This window comes from Equus asinus, unplaced genomic scaffold (genome assembly GCF_041296235.1).
Source record: "Equus asinus isolate D_3611 breed Donkey unplaced genomic scaffold, EquAss-T2T_v2 contig_193, whole genome shotgun sequence".
Taxonomy (NCBI): domain Eukaryota; kingdom Metazoa; phylum Chordata; class Mammalia; order Perissodactyla; family Equidae; genus Equus; species Equus asinus.
In genome coordinates, this window is record NW_027224842.1 from 239780 (window position 1) to 249684 (window position 9905).

Sequence of the window (9905 nt, forward strand, 5' to 3'; positions counted from 1 at the left end):
TCTTGTTTTTTTAATCCATCCAGCCACTCTGTGTTTTTTGATTGGAGAATTCACTCCACTTGCATTTATAATGATTATTGACATATGAGGGCTTAATGCTGCCATTTTATCACTTGTTTTCTGGTTGTTCTGTATTTCCCTTGTTTCTCAATCCGGTGTATTTCTGACTGTGAATTAAGTTTGGCGACTCTCTATGAGGGTTTTCTCAGTTTTGTCTTTATTTATCATTTGTGTCTCTGTTCTGAGTTTTTGTTCAGTAGTTATCGTGAGGTTTGTATAAAAGATCTTGTAGATGAAATAGTCCATTTTCTGATAGCCTCTTATTTTCTTAGTCTGAGCAGGTTCCATCTCTTCCTTCTTCCCTGAGTTATTGTTGTCACAACTTAATCCGTTTTGTGAGTTTTGGTTAAAATGAAGTGATTATAGTTATTTTTGATGTTTTCCTTCCCTTTTTCTTTAACGTTATAATTGTTTGCTAACCTGTTGTGATAGAGAGTTGTAATATTCTGTTTTTGTCTATCTCCTCGCTCAAGGCTTGGTTAACCCTTTTTTTTTGAGGTATGAGGGCCTTCGTGATCATTTCTTTTATGTGAGGTTTTGTGGCAGTGAACTCCTTTAGCTTTTATTCATCTGGAAAAGTTTTTATTTCTCCAGCATATCTGAAGGATATTTTTGCTGGGTAGAGTATTCTCGGCTGAAAGTTTTTGTCTTTCAGAATTTTGAATATATCATTCTGCTCTCTCCTAGCCTCTAAGGTTTCTGCTGAGAAATCTGAAAGCCTGATAGGGGTTCTGTTGTAGGTTATTTTCTTCTGCCTTGCTGCCCTTAATACTTTTGGTCTTTGATTTTTGCCAGTTTTACTAATACATGCCTTGGAGAAGGTCTTTTTATGTTGATGTAATTAAGAGTTCTATTGACTTCATTTACTTGTAATTCCAGCTCCTTCCCTGGCTTTGGGAAGTTCTCAGCTATTATTTCTTTGAACAAGCTCTCTGCTCCTTTCTCCCTCTGGAATACCGATTATCCTTATGTTACATTTTGTAATTGAGTTGGATATTTTTTCATTTGTTTGTAGTCTTACTTCTATCTCCTCATCCTTCTGAAGCATTTGCATATTTCTTTCTTCTAAATTGCTAATTTTGTCCTCCATAATATCACCTCTGTTTAAAGACTCCAAATTTTTCTTTATCTTATTCATTGTGTTTTTCATTGCCAGCATTTCTGATTTTTTTTTTCTATATCTCATTGAGTTTTTTTGTGATAGTTATTTTGAATTGTCCGTCAGTTAGATTGTAATTTTCTGTGGCTTCAGGATTCATTTCTGGGTCATTTACTTTCTGGTCTGTAGTGTTAATATATCTCTTCATACTATTTGATGGGGTGGATTTGTGCTGTTGCATAGTGGTAGTATCTAGTCACAGCTGCCTCTTCCCACCACGGGAGGGCCGGGCAGAACCTGTGTATTCTGAGCCCACTGCAATCCCTGGCAGGTGTGCTTGTCCTTTGGAAGTTGTGCTGACAGGGCCCATCTGCATTTGCCCACTGGCCACCGCTGCTTTACACACATAGGTGTGCAGGCGCTCTGGTGAGAGTCCCTTGCTCTGGATGAGCTGATGTGCCAGGCAGGGGAAGGCTGCTTTCTTTTGCTGCGTGATCCTGGGGGTGCTCCTGCTCTGTACTCACTCTCTGCCCTTCTGGGCTGCTCAGCTTGGGGAAGACGCCCCCGTGATTGCTAAGCCTCCTCTGTGTGGAGTGTTGCCACAGGCTGGGAGACAACTCTGAGATTGAATGCGTTCCCCTGGAGGGCTGCCCTTTCCCCCTCTCTTCTCTCAGAGCCATGCATGGTGTTATGCTCTAGATTGCTGCCGTTCGAGGGGCGACAGGAGATCCCCTTACCTCCTTCCGCTGCCTCCTGTGTGGTCCAGCACCTTCATCTTCAGACATATGGCTGTGTGGATCTCTCAGACATCTCTTGTATTGTGTCAGTTTCCTCTGTTGGTTTATGAGTGTCCTTTTCATTGTATCTTAGGGGGGGAGAGTGTAAGGCAAGACCTCACTCTGCCATGATGCTGATGTCACTCCTTTGTTTCTTATTAGAATTGCCAAATTGCTCTCCATAATGACTTTATTAATTTACACTTCCACTGGCAGTTTGAGAATTTTCTTGTTCTGCAGTTCTTTATTGTGGCCAGTGTGTTTTTGTAGACACCTATAACTTAACACTGAAGTTTTTAACAGCGCAGACAAGCATTGGTAATTCTTTAAGTGAAGATAAAATAAGTGTCACCATATTTTTCTCAGCGAATCTTTTGTAATAGTTAATACACGTAGCCCTTATTTTTGTGGTACTTATGATCTGAATAAATAAAAATTGATTTTAAAATTTACCAGCTGTGCTATATATCCTATTAGTATGCAGCTGCAATTCTTACAATGAAAGCATATCCCTCTTTAAGTGCTGTTAGCTGGAAAAAAATCTTATGGCATCTTTACATGATGGAATACTATGCTGCCACTAAAAATTATGTTTTAGAAGAATATTTAATGATGCAGGAAAATATTTACAGTATATTAATGGACAGGAAAGGTTACAAACCAGTAGAGTAACCATTCAGTTTTGTTAAAACCAAATGTGTGTTAACATTTTCCCCTACGATTATCTCTGGATGGTGGGATTTTAGATGACATTCTATTTTGTACTTCACACTTTTCTTTATATTTTACTTTCAGTAGTGGATTTATCATCAGGGAAGAAGGATGTGGAGGAGAGTCCTTAGTAACCATATGCTAAAACTTCCACACCTGGACTATTGTTATAGAAAAGATAAGTGAGTAAATGAGCTGTAATTGTTTTCATTTTCAAAGACGAATTAGTGCTTTTCTTTTATTAAATATCAGGCTTTCCTTAAGATGCAAATGGAACCAAGCTATATTATTGTTTACCGGTTGTTTTTCCATTATTAGAGGAATATTTCAAAGAATATCTCATAAATTATTGAGGGATTGTCATTTAACTTAAGTAAGAGGTCTATTTGCATTTGGTATTTTCTCTTCTCGGGGAAAGGAAGTAGAGGAAAATCGATTAATCTCCAATCCTTTGGAATACAATTAAAATAGTTTGAGCTCTACTCTCAACTTGCTTTCATTTGGAATTACATGATATAGCGATAGATTTGGGTTCAAATCCAATTCTCTTGCTTTGTAACTTTGGGTGACTTTGGAAAGTTGGTTTTTCATCTGTGCAATGGAAACAATAACACCTAAATGAAAATCTTTATAAGATGTTTAGCATAGTGTACGCTCTTAACAAAATTGACTAGCTTTCTTTTCTTTTTTTTGAGGAAGATTAGCCCTGAGCTAACATCCGTGCCCATCTTCCTCTACTTTGTATGTGGGACGTCTACCACAGCATGTCTTGCCAAACAGTGCCATGTCTACACCTGGGATCCGAATCGGTGAACCCCAGGCCTCTGAAGCAGAATGTGCACACTCAACTGCTGTGCCAATGGGCCGCCCCTCCCTTTTCTTTTTCTTAAGATTTTATTTTTCCTTTTTCTCCCCAAAGCTCCCTGGTACATAGTTGTGTATTTTTACTCGTGGGTCCTTCTAGTCGTGGCATGTGGGATGCCGCCTCAGCATGGCTTGATGAGCAGTGTGCCATGTCTGTGCCCAAGATTCGAACCAGTAAAACCCTGGGCCACCAAAGCAGAGCCCGTGAACTTAACCATTAGGCCACAGGGCCAGCCCCTTGACTTTCCTTTTTTGCTCCTTTTCTATTTTTTGGAGTGGATTTACTTAATAGTTGGAGAGAGAATTGATTAGGTATGAATTCTATGAAAAGAGCTATGAATAGCTGTGATGTACATATCCCAAAGTATGGAAGTTACCATATAAGTTGATTCTGATTTTTCATACCTTCCTTCTCAGGTGTCTATCACCTGGAGTATCGAGTTCACTACATTCTAAAGATGAGCTGAACACTGTTTTTTCGAAGATGATCTAATGTGTTTATATATCTTTTGCCTCTGGCATGATGGTTTTATTGCTTGTGTAAAAAGCTTAATATTATTTCAGAGCTTAATTAATATTTTTCAAAACTCTGTTTAGTTAGCCACTTGTGTTGCAGATTTTATCTGATTCAGTTTTTATTGATTAGGGAAATAAGCTTTGTTTTTATCTGGAGAGATTTGCTTTTTAGCACTCTCTCAAAATTGAGTAGTAGTCCACAAATTAAATGGTTACCATAGTAGCTTGTGGATGGGCTTAGTTATGACACTAAATATTTAGCTATAGAATAGGAACGTGACTTTTGTTTTCTCTCAGGAAATCTAGATTTTGGTTTTCTCCACTTTCTTCTTTACCAAAAGAGAAATAAGGCTTTTATTTAAACTGGGTTTAAGTACTCTTTGTATGACAATATATAGGGATATAAATTCACTCTGAATCAAGTTCTAGAGGAAAATAGATTTTGTTACAATGAGTAGAAGTAAAATTGTATTTCTGCTTCATTTGAGGGTAGTTTGTCTTTTAACTTACTTAAATCTAAATTCATTCCCTTTGAGCTAAAATAAACTTCATCCTGTTAAAAACCTCCTAAAGGTTTCCTTTTTTGAAAGAATTTAGCATGCTTTTGTAGAAAATAAAGGCAGTAATACTTGTTTACTTTTTGTGTTAAAGTGAATAGAATGTATTGAATTTGGGTAGATTTGCCTTGAATGGAATGATAAATCTAAGCTTTGCAAATATTTACCACCTTCAAGTGATCTACGTTTTCCCTTGACTTTATGTTAAACCATTACACCTTTCTCTTTTAATACAGGAAACATTTGTGGTTCAGTGTTTGCTTTTCCAAGGTATTCTTTCAGGAAATTCCTGACCCTCTAGCAAATTTTGGTTCTTAAAATGGAGGTTAGCAGTTGTTGGAAATAAGGTAAAGAGTTTTAACCCTAAAGGAAGCTATATAAAAATTAGGTGTAGTCAAAGATTTAAAAAGCATTAGGTAATTCATAGTTATAGGGATGGACCCCCCCTTTCTTCCCTAGATTACTCCTGGGCTACTTAACAGCCTTTTTTCACTATTAGATTGTGAGTTCCTTGAGGTGAGGTCTTAATATATTTTTTATTCCAATACCAAGTGTCCAGAATAGATTCAGCATTTGGTAAATATTGTAAAATGACTAAGTGAATCTAACTCCTCATGAATAAGACGTGAAATCTGACTGGTTAACTGGGTTTAAAACCCTTATCAATTCGGGAAGAGTTTAAATGGAAGTTTTCCAGGCAACAGATATTTGTGAAGGTGACCTGAATTGCCTTTGCTTTGTAATTTTAATGCTACACGGTTACTTTAAAGGATTTTCAAAAAAGCATCAACCATTAGAAAGTTATATCTATTAGTCTTGTTTCCTTATTATATTGTTACTCCTAGATTATGACTCATCTTTCCCCTGAGGCATCAGCCTGCTAAAACAGACCCATATGACTTTTTCATGTGTTAAACCAGACTGGAAAATTCGAAACTCAGGATCTTTGGCCATTTCTGAATCTCTTTTATTAATCATAATGGAATTATAAGAAAACCATTTAATAGTTAAAGAAGATAGGCTATTTGCATTCTGGGAGTGGTATTAATTTTAGTTTTCTGAGATCGGTGCCATCAGCTGAAAAGAAATGAATGAGGAAGTTTAACCAGAGTGACAAGGAATGAGTTGTAGTTTTGGGTGGTAAGACGAGAATTAGGTTTTACGTACAGGGCAAGATGCTCAACTATCAGAATGAGTACACACAGACTAGGAACTCTAGTTGTCTTGAGGTAGGAGGATTAGAGCTGATGTTGGACACGTTTGTTGGGTTGTATTCTACTCCTCATCTATCAGAATTGCAGAACTTACTGATTTTCTCTTGTTTCTTCTTAGTTGAGCCCTCTCTTTATGCTAATCTTCATGTAACTTTAATGGTTAGGCACGGCGTACAGAATTAGTTTGCTTCTGATCAACTCCTTATGAATTCTTCCGTTTACTTCTGCAAAGTCTTAAGATGGCTTCTACAAAATGTAGAACCGCTATTCTGAGTTTTTACTCAAATGAGTTAGATCCAAGGTTTTGTGAAAAAAAAGGATCGCCTCCTTTTTGTTTTTAGAGAAATCTTCAGTGGTATTCAAGAGATTTTCCGTGGCTCTTTGTATGCAGGATACTTATTTGTGAAGGACTACCTTTTAATGTATCTTGTGTGAGGACTCAAAGAGAAGGTCTTACGTTTCAGTAATGCCATGTTGGTTGTGGTAAACTTTGGACGCTGTCTTTAGAAAAATAAAATTAATCTTCTAAGATGACTATTCTGTGTTACCCATGCTGGTGTGACCTGTTGTCTCATATACTTAATTTTTATATCCTTAGATGGCTGGGAGGCCTGAATGATTTTTTGAGATGATGTAGAATAGACACCAGTCTTGTTTATTTCTTGTTTCAGTATTTTCTCTTCCCCTCCTTTTTTTTCTTTTTGAAAAGGAACAAAAGTTTGTTATATTCCCAGAAATTTTTGAAGTTTAAGATGTTAATATTTCTCAAGGGTCAAGAGAAGCACGTGGGTTTAAAAAGTCTAGGTCTTTTAGAGGATCTCTAGAGAGATCTCTGAAGAATTAAAAAGGGAAGATACCATTTGACTTCCCTTACTTGTGGCACAAGCTTCCTGCCAGACTGTCTGGTACTTTGGTCCTTTCTGTGTCCCAGTACAAAATTAATATTAAGCAATTAATGTTAAATAGAAAGTAATACAATAATAAGATTCAAGTAGAGTTGAAGGCCAAAAAATCTTATTATAGAGAACAGAAATTGTAAAATCACATTGTAAAAACCTTGTGCCCTTGATGAACATAAAGTGTGGACACTTGGTTTTTTTCTTAATACTGAATGTGGAATTTTTCAGAAAGCAGAGCTTCATTAAAGAGTTGATATCCTAGGGTGAGATCCTTGGTGGAAGGAACTTGTGCTGCTTCTGCTCATTTTTAATATAGTCAATCAATGTTCACTACTGCTTGGCCTCAAAAGGCAACAAAATAATTGTCTTGACAGATAAGTTAAAAAATATGTATATTTATAACAGATTATTTTAATTTCTATTTCCATTCCATAATTTTATAATCTCTGCTGAAGCAAAAAATTCAAGCAATTACAGATTGATTACTTCCTATTTATTCCTTTTAAAGCTCAGGATTCAAATAATATTTTCAGATCATGTTAAATCTTTTAGTTTGAGTTAGGTTTTTCCTCCCTCGTTCTTCTTTGGGCTAGAAATTGTATTAAAGGACAAAATTCCAGTGCAATTACTGTCAAAAGATCTATCAGCAATTCAGTTAATGTGCGTCATTTTTTTAAAATAACAGCTTTATTAAAATAAATCACATTCCACACAGTTTACCCATTTAAAGAGTACATTTCAGTGGTTTTAGTATAGTCACCACAATATTTATCACTCCAACAAGAATCCCCATACCAATTAGTGGGCATGCCTCATTGCCCCTCACAACTTCTACCCTGGATCCTAACAACCACTCTTTTACTTTCTATCTCTATGTATTTGTGTATTCTGAATATTTTATATAAAAGGAATCATACAACATGTGGTCTTTTGTGACCAGCTACATTCATTTTAACATAATGTTTTCAAGGTACATCCACGTTGTAGCATGACTTAAAACTTCATTTCTTTTTATTGTTGAATAATATCCCATTCATCATTTGACAGATATTTGGTTTGTTTCTACTTTTTGGTTATTATGAATCGAATTATGAGTGTGTATAAATTTTTGTCTGGGCATATATTTTCTCTTCTCTTTGGTATATACTTAGGAGTGGAATTGCTGGGTCATGTGGTAACTCTGTTTATCTTTTTGAGGAACTTTCAGAACTGTTTTTCAAAGTGACGATACTATTTGACATTCATATCAGCATTGTATCATGGTTCCAATTTTTCCACATCCTTACCAACACATCCTATTGTCCATCTTTTTTTATTATACCCATTCTAGTGGATGTGAAGTAGTATCTCACATTTATTTTTATTGTGGTAAAATATATCTAACACAATATTTATAATTTTAGCCATTTGTAAATGTGCAATTCAGTGACATTAAATGCATTCACAGTATGTAACAATCACCACCATCTATACTCAGAGCTCTTTTATCATCCCTGACAAAAACTGTATACCTTTCTTGATAGTCTCTTCAGTGAATGGTGCTGGGTCAACTGGATATCCACATGCAAAAGAATGAAGATTGGATCCTTACCTTATACTTTATACCACAACTCACAATGGATCAAATACCTAAATTAAAGACCTAAAACTATAAAACTCTCAGGAGAAATCATAGGGGCTAATCTTCATGACCTTGGATTTGCCAGTGGTGTCTTAAATAAGATGCACAAAACACAAACAACAAAAGAAAAAATAGTTTGGATTTCCTTAAAATTAAAACCTTTTTTCACATCAAAGGGCACTGTTAAGAGAGTGTAAAGATAATCTACAGAATGGGAAAAAATATTTGCAAATCATATATCTGATAAGGGTTTACTATCTAGAATATATAAAAAACTCTTACAACTCAGTGACAAAAAGACAAACAACTCAATTAAAAAATGGCAAAGGACTTGAATATACATCCCTTTACTTTTTAAAAAAATATTGTGGTGAACTACCCATACATAACATAATATTTACCATTTTAACCTTTTGTTGTTGTTGTTGTTGTTGAGGTAGATTCACCCTGGCAACATCTGTTGCCAATCTTCCTCTTTTTGTATGTGCGCCACCACCACAGCGTGACCACTGACAGAGGTCTGTGCCTGGTAACTGAACCCAGGCTGCCGAAGTGGAGCGTGCCAAACTTAACCACTGGGCCACCTGGGCTGGCCCCCATTTTAACCTTTAAATGTACATTTCAATAGTGTTAAGTGCATTTACATTGTTGTGCAACCAATCTTCAGGACTTTCTCTTCTTGCAAAACTGAAACTTTATACCCATTAAACAACAAGTCCCCATTTCCCCCATCATCCCTTTACTTAAAATCACTATGGTTATGTTTATTTTTATTTACTTATTTATTCATTTATTTATTTATTGAGGAAGATTAGCTCTGAGGTAACTGCTGCCAATCCTCCTCTTTTTGCTGAGGAAGACTGGCCCTGAGCTAACATCCATGCCCATCTTCCTCTACTTTATATGTGGGACGCCTACCACAGCATGGCTTGCCAAGCGGTGCCGTGTCTGCACCTGGGATCCAAACTGGCGAACCCTGGGCCACCAAAACGGAACATGCGAACTTAACTGCTGTGCCACCGGGCCAGCCCCAATATTGTTATGTTTCAAGTGGGTTTCTTGTAGACAACATATAATTGAGTCTTGTTTTTTAATTCATTCTGACACCTGATTGTATCCACACTGACACTCTGACACACTCTGACTCTTAGTTGATGTATTTAGATCATTTACATTTAAAGTTAATTTTTATATATTTGGATTAATATCTGCCATGTTTGTAGCTGTTGTTTATTCATTGCACTTGTTCTTTGTTTTCTTTTTATCTTCCCCATTTTGCCTTTGGTTTTAAACATTTTATATGATTTCATTTTCTTTCCTCTTTTAACTTATAAATTATACTTCTTTAAAACAATTTTTATTGGTTGTCTTACAGTTTGCAATATACATTTATAACTAGTCTGAGTCTACTTTCAAATAAAACCATACCATTCACAAATAGTGTAGGTACCTGATAATAGAGCGTTCCCAATTCTTCCTCTTATCTGTAAGGGGATCACACTCACCCGATACATTTTTGCTATTAGGTAAGTTAAGAATAAGAAACATAAAAGATGTTATTTTCCCTTCATTTATTCCTTCTCTAATG